Genomic DNA, 10,238 nt, shown 5'->3' with positions numbered 1-10,238 from the left:
TTTTCATTCTCTGGCTCTGTGAATGCTTGTTCACAGCAATCTTTAGAGGTACACCACTGCGCTGGCATTCGCTGATACAACAGTACAAAAGCCGGACATTTCAGTTTTTTTGAGAGCTTTTAGAGTAGAGAGTAGTGGATTTGTAAAAGTGCAGATGAAGAACTAGAGTTGAATTGTAAGAGGCTCAACCAGTCCCTCTTGACTTGAGTTGATTTTGACCACCCTGGTGTACAGGTGTGTGCGCTCTCTGAAAAACACAGATCTGTGTGCGCGAATCATTTCCCTGAATCTCTCCATTACTCTGTACTGGGCCAGTACATTTTCCTCCCAAATTAGCGTGCTGGAAATGTAGAGATGCCGAGTGTGATCTGCTTTATTCACTTGCATTCAGAATTGACTGATGAAAGATTCATGTGTTTTGGTGGAGTGATGAGGCCTGGAAACACACAAACAAACCTCCATAGAGTTCCCTACAGCCCCCTGTGTCTCTCTGTCTTCTGCTCTCTTCCTCTCATAACCCTGTATATATTTGATTGCATGTGAGCTAGCGAGTTATTAGTCACTTTGGTAGTTTACACATGCAAATCCAACTGTGACTGTGTTTGACGTCAACGCTGTGTTTGTTTATTAGATGTGAAAAATATATTCTGAACTTGGGGACACAAGGAGCTACACTTGATGCCTTATTCGTGGCGGTTTCTACACGTGAGCCATTCTCCATATTGGAACGGTCAAAGCTGATCCATGAACACAAAAGAAGCAAGTTGACTGTGCGTCTGTAACTGTATCTATACGCATGTATGAGTGTCTATATCTACAATAGAATTAAGCAAATGATTTAGCTAATTTTGCTGATTTTGAAATGTAAATCTTAAAGGTTTTTACAACCAGAGTTGTAAATGGTTGCAATGGTGTAGCATATTGGAGACACACATTTGAAGATGGTGAATGTGTCAATGTATTTGGAGTGGCTGAATGTGGAATCTATATATACATATTACTGGCATGTATTGAAGAGAAGAAAGTGTTAAATAAAGTCATTATTTTTGTTTTCTTTGCACATAAAAAGTATTCTCGTAGCATAAAATTACAGTTGAACCACTGACGTCACATGGACTATTTTAATGATGTCCTTACTACCTTTCTGGCCCTTGAACGTGGTAGTTGCATTGCTGTCTATGCAGGGGCAGAAAGCTCTCGGATTTGATGAACAAAGGTCTTACGGGTTTGGAACCACATGAGGGTGAGCAATTAATGACAGAACTTTCATTTTAGGGTGAACTGTCCCTTTTGGATGCTAAAATTACCCCTAAGGTGTTACTATATCGACCAACTTGGAACTCTATTGCTTTCAATGAGAAACATTTGGGGCCCAATACAAATGGCATGGGAGATGTATTGTCATGAACTTAAAAATGTGAGGTATAATTTTGTGATTATGGTGCATGTTGGAGGATGATTTTTAATTTAAACAGTCAGAATATTTTTTATTTACATCACACTATTTAGACATTTTTTGGACATTTAAAAATTGCCACTTGAATTGTTACATCATCTTGCAGTTTCATTAGCTCTCATGTGTCTTATGACTGACTGCATCATAATACAGTTCAGTTTTATAATTTGAATGAGATTTGACTGTATGAACTGAGCAGCATCATTTTCTGCGAATAAAACTCTATGTTTCACTCTGTTCCTCATTTAAAATATTGTATGATTATAACCGCATTTATTCCATAAAAGCGCAGATGGGAGGGGAAAATTCGGAGACATAGTTAAGACATGCTTTTTTGGGTGTTAAATATTGTCACAAATACCAGTAATTTTCATGACCGCAAACTTTACGTTAGGTGATTCATTTTAATACTCTCCTCCCAAAAAATTTGCATCTGAAAGGGAAACTCCTAAAAAAGCATATTCAATAATGTCAGGCGCAAAAATAACTGTGTCAACACCTTTTCAGCACCAATTTTTAGTGCACGTCTTTAGTAAATCCTGAGAGTACTATTTAATGCCAAAAGACGGTTTGTGCTGGCACAAGCTGTTAGTAAATCTGGCCCTTAGAATGCACCATTTAGACTGATTTTGGTCAGTTTTTGTGACTGTACTTTGATCTACCTGTTACACTGTAAAAAAAAAAAAAAAAAAAAAAAAAAAAAAAAAAAAAAAAAACAAATTTGTTGAGTCCACTTAAAATAATTTGTTACCCTGCTGCATTAAAATTTTAAGTTTAGTGCACTCAAATAAGTCAGCTTGTAATCTTAAGTTGTACTAAGTGAAAATGTAGATATTGAGTTGACTAAACAAAAAAATTGGTTTGGTCAACTTAAAAGCTGTGCATGTTACCCAGCTGCCTTAAAATTTTAAGTTGAATGAACTCCAATATCTAATTGTCACTTAGTACAATGTAACATTTCAAGTTGACTAAACTTTTTTTTTTAATTTGTCTGAATTTAAAATTTTAAGGCAGTTGGCAACACATTATTTTAATTTAACTCAACAAATTGTTTTTTACAGTGTACATGTTTTATATTGTTGAATAATTATTAGATTTAGGGTAGGGGTGGGGTTAGGTGCTCAAAAATATCTATGGAAGTGTAACTAAACATAAAATTTTTTAAATGCATTTTTAAATGCATCCAAATAATTAAATGCATCTTGATATGATGGAAAAGGCAAGCAACTGAAAGCAATGGAAATCCTAGTTCATCAATATAGTGACACCCAGGGGTACCGTTAACATCTTAGTAGTGCAGTACTTCAGTTTTTGATGCCTTGGCAGTGAGAATGGGTTGGTAATTTGTACCCTTGAGGTACTACTATGAACCTTTTAAGGGCAAATAAAGTACAAAGCTATCTCTCTGACAAGTTGTTGTACCCCTGAAGGTACAATTTTTGCATTTTTTTCTGACAGTGTAGCATTTAAGAGAGAGGCAAATTGACCAGCAACATGCACTTTAAAGGTTTAATTTTCGTTTGGACTAAAACAATTATTTCTCTTTTTAAAATGTCACGTAAAAGCTTCAGTTTGAATGAAATCATCCGGTTTTAGCAAAACTGGACTAACAAACCTAGATAAATTATATAGCTCAGCTTCATCCAGCATGTTTACATGGTAATTGGTTAATGTTTACAATTTAACATGTACAATTCGGTTTACCGCTCACTTTCGGCTGGCAGTAATAGTGCAATGTTAATTGGACCAGGCAAATAGCACTGAGCTTTGTGAATAAGGTGCAATCTGTGAGCCTAATTAAAATAGGAAAGAGCTGTGTTTGCATTAAAAAAAATGACAGTGACAGTAAAGCCTGCATGAATTGGCAATTCACACTATTTTCTAAACGGCAGTTTTTGATCTTATTGTGCCTCATTTGCATTCTCTACCTCTATCCAATCAACAAGTGATGGATTGTTGACCGTGGACCACAAAACCAGTCATAAGGTGTCCAGCTGACCTTTATTCATCTGTAAGCTGAATAAATAAACTTGCCATTGATGTATGGCTTGTTAGGATAGGACAATATTTGGCCGAGATACAATCTGGAAACTGAGGGTGCAAAAACATCAAAATATTTAGAAAATCACCTTTAAAGTTGTCCAAATGAAGTTCTTAGCCATGCATATTACTAATTAAAAATTAAGTTTTGATATTTACACTAGGAGATTTACAAAATATGGAACATTATCTTTACTTAATATCCTGATGATTTTTGGAATAATTTTTTTTTTTTACAACGTGTGGGTCTACTGATGACTGGTTTTGTAGTCCAGGGTCACATAGGAAATATTTTTCTTTGTACCTTATTTGCCCCTATATTGTATTTGTTCAGTGAACTCACGCTTCTCTGTTTGACCACCTAGCCAGAATACATATATTGGCGGATTATGTGTGGGATGGTGTAGCTCCCACAGGGCTAGTTTTTAGTCTCAGTCCTGGCCTGCGGTTTGGTGGATGAAGTGGTCCACTTTTCCATGACTCTGGCAAAGCTGATCCAGCTAAGCAGACAGCTCTACAGCGGCCAGACCGAGCGCACAGAGCTCCTCGACGCTGCTGAGCCTGGTTTATCCCCTGCTACGGCTTCCTCCTTCTCTCCACATGGTCTGTCAAGGGTTTCGGGGGCAAGGCAAGCGTGTGCAAGCAATTCATGTGTGTTTGAAGTGCGAATTTGATCAGAGGCAGGAAATTGCTAAAGATGTTCTTGTGGCCGCAACAGCGCGCAAGATATCATTAGCAGGTGCTTCTTTTCTCAGGGCCTGAGGCACTTTTAGAGATGGACAGGATGGAGGTGAAGGGGCAGAAGATGATGAGAAGGAGAAGAAAGTAAAGGGGTTGGAAGCGTAGAGAGAATACACGTTGGAATAACGCAACATGTTTAACCAAGACCTTGATTTTAACATGTGATCATGTTTTCGAATCCCCACAAGACTGCACTGAATATTTAATGCTAGTTAGATATTCCTAGCTGAACTTCTGATTAACCTGCGATTCCCAGTCCTTGACATTAAGAAATTAAATGACGCCGTCTATCAATAGCACGTTTCAGTATTTAGTTTTTTACTAATCTTGCTGCCTTTGCAGTAACGATTTTGTAGTATTGCCTCTGTGCGCTGCTGCATCTCTCAGCAGGTGGGTGTTAACAGCTTCACCGACTGAACTCCTCACTGAGCTAATGGCCTTGCTGACTCTAACGCAACTTCTAACTAGTCTAAAATAATCGAAGGCAGTCTCTGGGATGGCCTTGACCAGAGAATGAGCTGCTTCTTACACTGAAGAATTGACTTCTGCTTGTGTTTGATTCAAACTTTCATTCCTAATTGGTAAGTGTGATGAACCTCAGCTAGAAGAGGGCAAGATTTCAGCAAAAAATCGAATTAGACAATTGGGGTTAGAAACAAACCCTGCAGTACAGAGGTCTTCCAAGATTTAGACACCTCTGCAATTGTGAGTTATAATTGAGGGCAGTTTAATTTTGTTAAAACTGTGCAATGTTTGCCTTCAAATATGCCAGTCTTTCAAAGGAAGCAAGAAAAACAGCCTTCACAATCAATTCTAAATTTGCACACCAACTAAAAGTGACACATTTTACTGTTGTTTTAATTATTTATCTTCTAGTTAAAAGCCTTTTTTAGACACAGTTCTACAGATCTAGAACAATCAGAATGGGCATTCAAATGACACAACTTCTGTTGTTTCCATTAAAAATATGGGTGACAAATTAGCATCTAAGTGAAATTGAGACTTTAATTGAAATGAGTGCACTTAATAGAATGCACTGTTGTTTCACAATGACATGAGGGTGAGTAAATGGCGACAGAAATAAAATTGTCAGGTAAACCATCTCAATAAATCAGAATTTAAGTAATGATAATAACGATGAAATCTAAATTATTAAAGGATTGAAAACATATGTGACCCTGGAACACAAAACCAGTCATAAAGGTCAAGGTTTGAAAGCTGAATAAATATGCTTTCAAGGTTTGTTGAGATAGGACAGTATTTGGCCGAGATACAACTATTTGAAAATCTGGAATCTGAGGGTGCAAAAAAAATCAAAATATTATGAGAAAATCGCCTTTAAAGTTCTTCAAATGAAGTTCTTAGTGATGCATATTACTATTCAAAAATTAAGTTTTCATATGTTTATGGTAGGAAATTTGCAAAATAACTTAATAGAAGATGATCTTTACATTGTAAAAACAAAAAAACAAAAAACACAATTTGTTGAGTCAACTTAAAATAATTTGTTACCCTGCAACTTGAAATGTTTAGTTGTGCTAACTGAAAACTTAGATATTTGAGTTGACTAAACAAACAATTTGGTATGTTAAATTTAAAAGCTGGGCTTGTTACCCAGCTGCCTTAAAATTTTAAGTTGAGTGAACTCAAATATCTAATTTGTCACTTAGTACAACTTAACATTTTAAGTTGACTAAACTTTTTAGAGTTGACTGAACCTAAAATTTTATTTTATTTATTTTTTTCAGTGTACTTAATAACTGAATGATTTTTGGCATAAAAGAAAAATCTATCATTTTGACCCATACAATGTATTTTGGCTATTGCTACAAACATACCTGTGCTACTTATGACGGGCTTTGGTCCAGGGTCACATATAAGACTGAACAACAGGGTTGTATACAAATTTGCAGTAACGAAGGAGCAGAAGATTTAAAGGAGTTTTTCATTCATTTATAGATGTTCATATTGGAATATAGACTAGATAGTAATATGTTTATTCTGTTTAAATTAATTCAGACAAATAATTCCATATTTGTGAGGTATCTAAATGAATGTTTACTGACTCCTGTTGTATTTATTCTGTTCAAGATCAGCCCAACATGGGTTCCATTTTTTTTTTCTTTCTGAAAAGTACCTCCTTTTTTTTTTTGCTTTTGTAGGTAGAGGGCTTTTTACTCTGTTTTCTACACTGGCCTTGTGTGTGTGAAGCTGAAACCCTTTCACTGTATGAGGACACCGTAGTCGAAGTCCTTCATTTTCTATTTGCCCCCAGGCACTTTGACAGAGGCAGTGAGGTTAAAGCCCTGCTTGTAGCACAAGCAAAATAGGCCACTTTCTTTGGAGAGAAAGAGAAAAGAAAAAGACGTGCAATGTGGTAAAAGATCAGAGGTGAGCTTTTCTCTAAATTGTGTTAAGTGCTCCGTGGCCTTGGTTATAAAGGGTGATCGCAATCATTTTTACCCATCGTAACCTCTGTTACACTTCACGCTGCTGTTTGCTTTGTTCACAGAAGATGTGCGTCACATCTTAGAAGAATGATTTCTCAGTCTTTACAGATCTGCCCGTTCTTGGCATAAAAATCTGTAACAATACACCATTAAATCACACACTGACACTTTTTTTTTCTTTTACTGTAAACTTCTCATACCTCCCTTAAGGTTTGCACTGTTCTAAGTGAAAGCTGATTTGAGTTTGTTATTTTGACAATTTGAGATAATTGTAATCGAACGTGTTTGGCGATGCAGAAGTAATGCTAAGGTAACTCCCGAGAGTGTGTGAAAGTCAGGGGAAATTGAAAACCAGCAACCAAACACTGTAGTCCCTCCTCTGAAATGACTTATTGAACAGGACGCTCTGAAGTTCTGGACAGCCATTAACTAAAGCTATAAAGGATTGAGAAAACAAGCCATGGGTTATTTTCTCTCTGGGTGATTCTTTACACTCAAAAACAGGGATGATATTAAAAATCCTGAGAGCTCATTGGATGCAAAATAGAGGCAATAATTGAATGATGACATTAAGTAAGAAAACAAAAAGCTGCAACTGTAGTTCTAGTCCTGCAAAAGATCCAAGGTTTGATGGACAGATGAATGGATGGGAATTTGAAATGAAAGATGTATGTGAAGAGGTGCATTAGATGGATTATAGATGGTTAGATGGATTATGTATGGTGAACAGGGTTTCTGTTTCAGGTTATCCAGACTGTTATGGTGCATATTTCTGGGCATTTTAAGTGGCTTTTGGGAAGAGAGACATATAGAAAATACAGATTCTATTTTCATGAGAAGAGATATGTCAAAACTTTGCCTACAACTCTTTGAGTATTTTATCAAGTGGACTTTGCCGCTGTGAAGTGATACCAGCGGTGCATTAGTATATCTGTAAATAACCCCTGCCGATGCTGTTACTCGCTGCATGCACTCTTCATCTCTTATTTATCACAAACATGTGAAAAACATGCTGGAAAAAAAAGAACAAGGTTTTAACCACAGAAGAGACTAGCGTGTTTGTAAAAGTGCTGTTTATAGCAGAGATACATTTTCATATATCTACAGTAGATAGACATTGATACAACATCTATATACAGTATTAACAGCATCTTAAATATAAACGCTTTTATGAAAGTATAAAAATCTTTTGAGGTTTATCAAATTCACAACATTTATTGGTTGATTTTATTGAGATTCATTAAAAAGCTTAACACATCACATTTACTACAGTCTTTACCTAAATTGACATTTAACAGTTTCATTATGTGATTTATGTTTTTTAATGACATGTTTTAAACATGTTAATGTTGCACAGTAATATTGGTGGAGTTTCACTTGTTAATTTTTCACATATACTTGTTAATTTTTGAAGCCGTTCATTCAGTCACACAAATAGTGCATATGGCAACTTTTATTAGTTCTGTCTGTATTTCATTTATAAATGATTTTTTCATTTATAAATGCCATTAAGGTAGGTAGACGGCTTTGTTGCATTCATGCAATCTTTTTGACTTTACTGTCCTGCCAGAAGCGGTTTATTATTTTGAAAACTTTACTTGGTGCAGACGTTATACTGGCCGCGACCTCTAATGTTATCGCTTACTACAGTATGTCAAGACTGACAGATTTTAGATCTTGGTGCAGGCTGGTTGTTTTTTTCTTTTTGGCCAAGGATCACTTTTCTGTAGTGAAAAGACAAAAAATGGCTCCAGAATAGACACCCATACCCTGTCACAGAAAAAAAAGTGTACTCTGATTCTACTAGATTATATTATGTAGGCCTATTTCAGCCTTGTTAAATGTATTTGATTGAGCTATTTTGCATTGCAGCTGTGGTTTTTTGTGCATTTTAAATTGCAAAATAGTTTATTTGAATTTAAGGACTTTTCATATTAAGTTCAATTGCCCAACCCACATGTCCAAATGCAGTGGATAGCAATGATACTGCTACAATAGAAATGAGGTCACCTAGGTTATGTATAGATGTGAATTTCTGTAATCGGATTAATCAGGTAAACACTAAGAGTTTGCAATCATGCCAAATGCCAGATAAGGGAGTTCAGAAACAGAACATAGACACAGAGCAGAGTAACGGCTGAAGGCAAAAAGAGACAGAGAAACAGACAAAGAGTGTATGAGAGAGAGAAAGAGAGATATTGGTACACCATATGGCTGGAGAAACATCTGGTCGCCCTGGGGGCATTAGAGACTGATGGAGCCGCGTTACTGCAAAAGGAAAATGTATTATTACGATTGAATAAATAAATAAAGTTTGAAGTCATTTAAAGTCATCTGATGCACTAAAAGGTTTGGGAGGCTGGCGAGCACATCTGTCCCTGCAAACGGCCCCAGTTTTGGGCGAGTAGGTGGCGGGAAACTGATTGGATAATTGTGGATAATGGAGAAGGAGCATTTAGGACGTGAAATGGAAGGCAAAAAAAGCAGCAAAAACACTGCGGTTCTGCGGAACAGCCCAGTCGGCTTCTAAATGAACGATTTTCTCTCCTTTTTTTCAACAGAGAATGTTCTGAATTGACATTTAAATGATGTTATAGCCTGGTATTTATGTGATCATCTATGCAAATCAAGCTTTTACTAAACAGAGGCAACTCTGAATCCACTTATTTGCTGTTGTCTCTGCATTCGAATAATTACAAATAGTCTTTAGCCTGTTAACTTCCATTACTTCGATAATGGAAGGTAGGGTGATAAGGCAGCAATGTTACTGCCACCACGTAATGATGGTGTTATGCATCCAAAGAGGCTTTTCAACTGCATGTAGCTTGCTATGAATTCCTTTAGAAACCTCTCTCTGTGTTATCAGTCTTATGTCAGTTTGAAGGCCAGGTCTTGTCATTGTGCAGGTGAGCCCTTTTAGCCCTTGAAATTTCAAAGCAGTATGTCTTTATTTTAACTTAATGTTTTGAAGAATCTTTAATTAGCTGTTTTTGTTTTCATGAAAGTATTCCGTACGACTTTCTATGCTGTATGTGACCCTGGATCACAAAACCAGTCATAAGGGTCACTTTTTCAAAATTGAGATTTATACATCATCTGAAAGCTGAATAAATAAGCTTTCCATTGATGTATGGTTCTGGAATCTGAGGGTGCAAAAAAAAAATCTAAATATTGAGAAAATCGCCTTTAACGTTGTCAAAATAAAGTTCGTAACCATGTATATTACTAATCAAAAATTAAGTTTTCATATATTTACAGTAGAATTTTTTACAAAATATTTTCATGGAACATGGTCTTTACTTAATATCCTAATGATTTTTGGCATAAAAGAAAAATCAATCATTTTGACCATACAATGTATTTTGGCTGTTGCTACAAATATACCCCAGCGACTTAAGACTGGTTTTGTGGTCCAGGGTCACATATGTCCTATTAATCTTCAGTGAATGGAGAACTGATGTCTATGGAGTCTGTGAGATGATTTATGGATGAATCATTCAGTGAATCATTTGCGAACCGGGTCTTAAAAGAACATATTCGTTCACAGATTC

Source organism: Labeo rohita, chromosome 6 (genome assembly GCF_022985175.1).
Source record: "Labeo rohita strain BAU-BD-2019 chromosome 6, IGBB_LRoh.1.0, whole genome shotgun sequence".
Lineage (NCBI taxonomy): Eukaryota > Metazoa > Chordata > Actinopteri > Cypriniformes > Cyprinidae > Labeo > Labeo rohita.
This window is presented reverse-complemented; position numbering follows the sequence as displayed.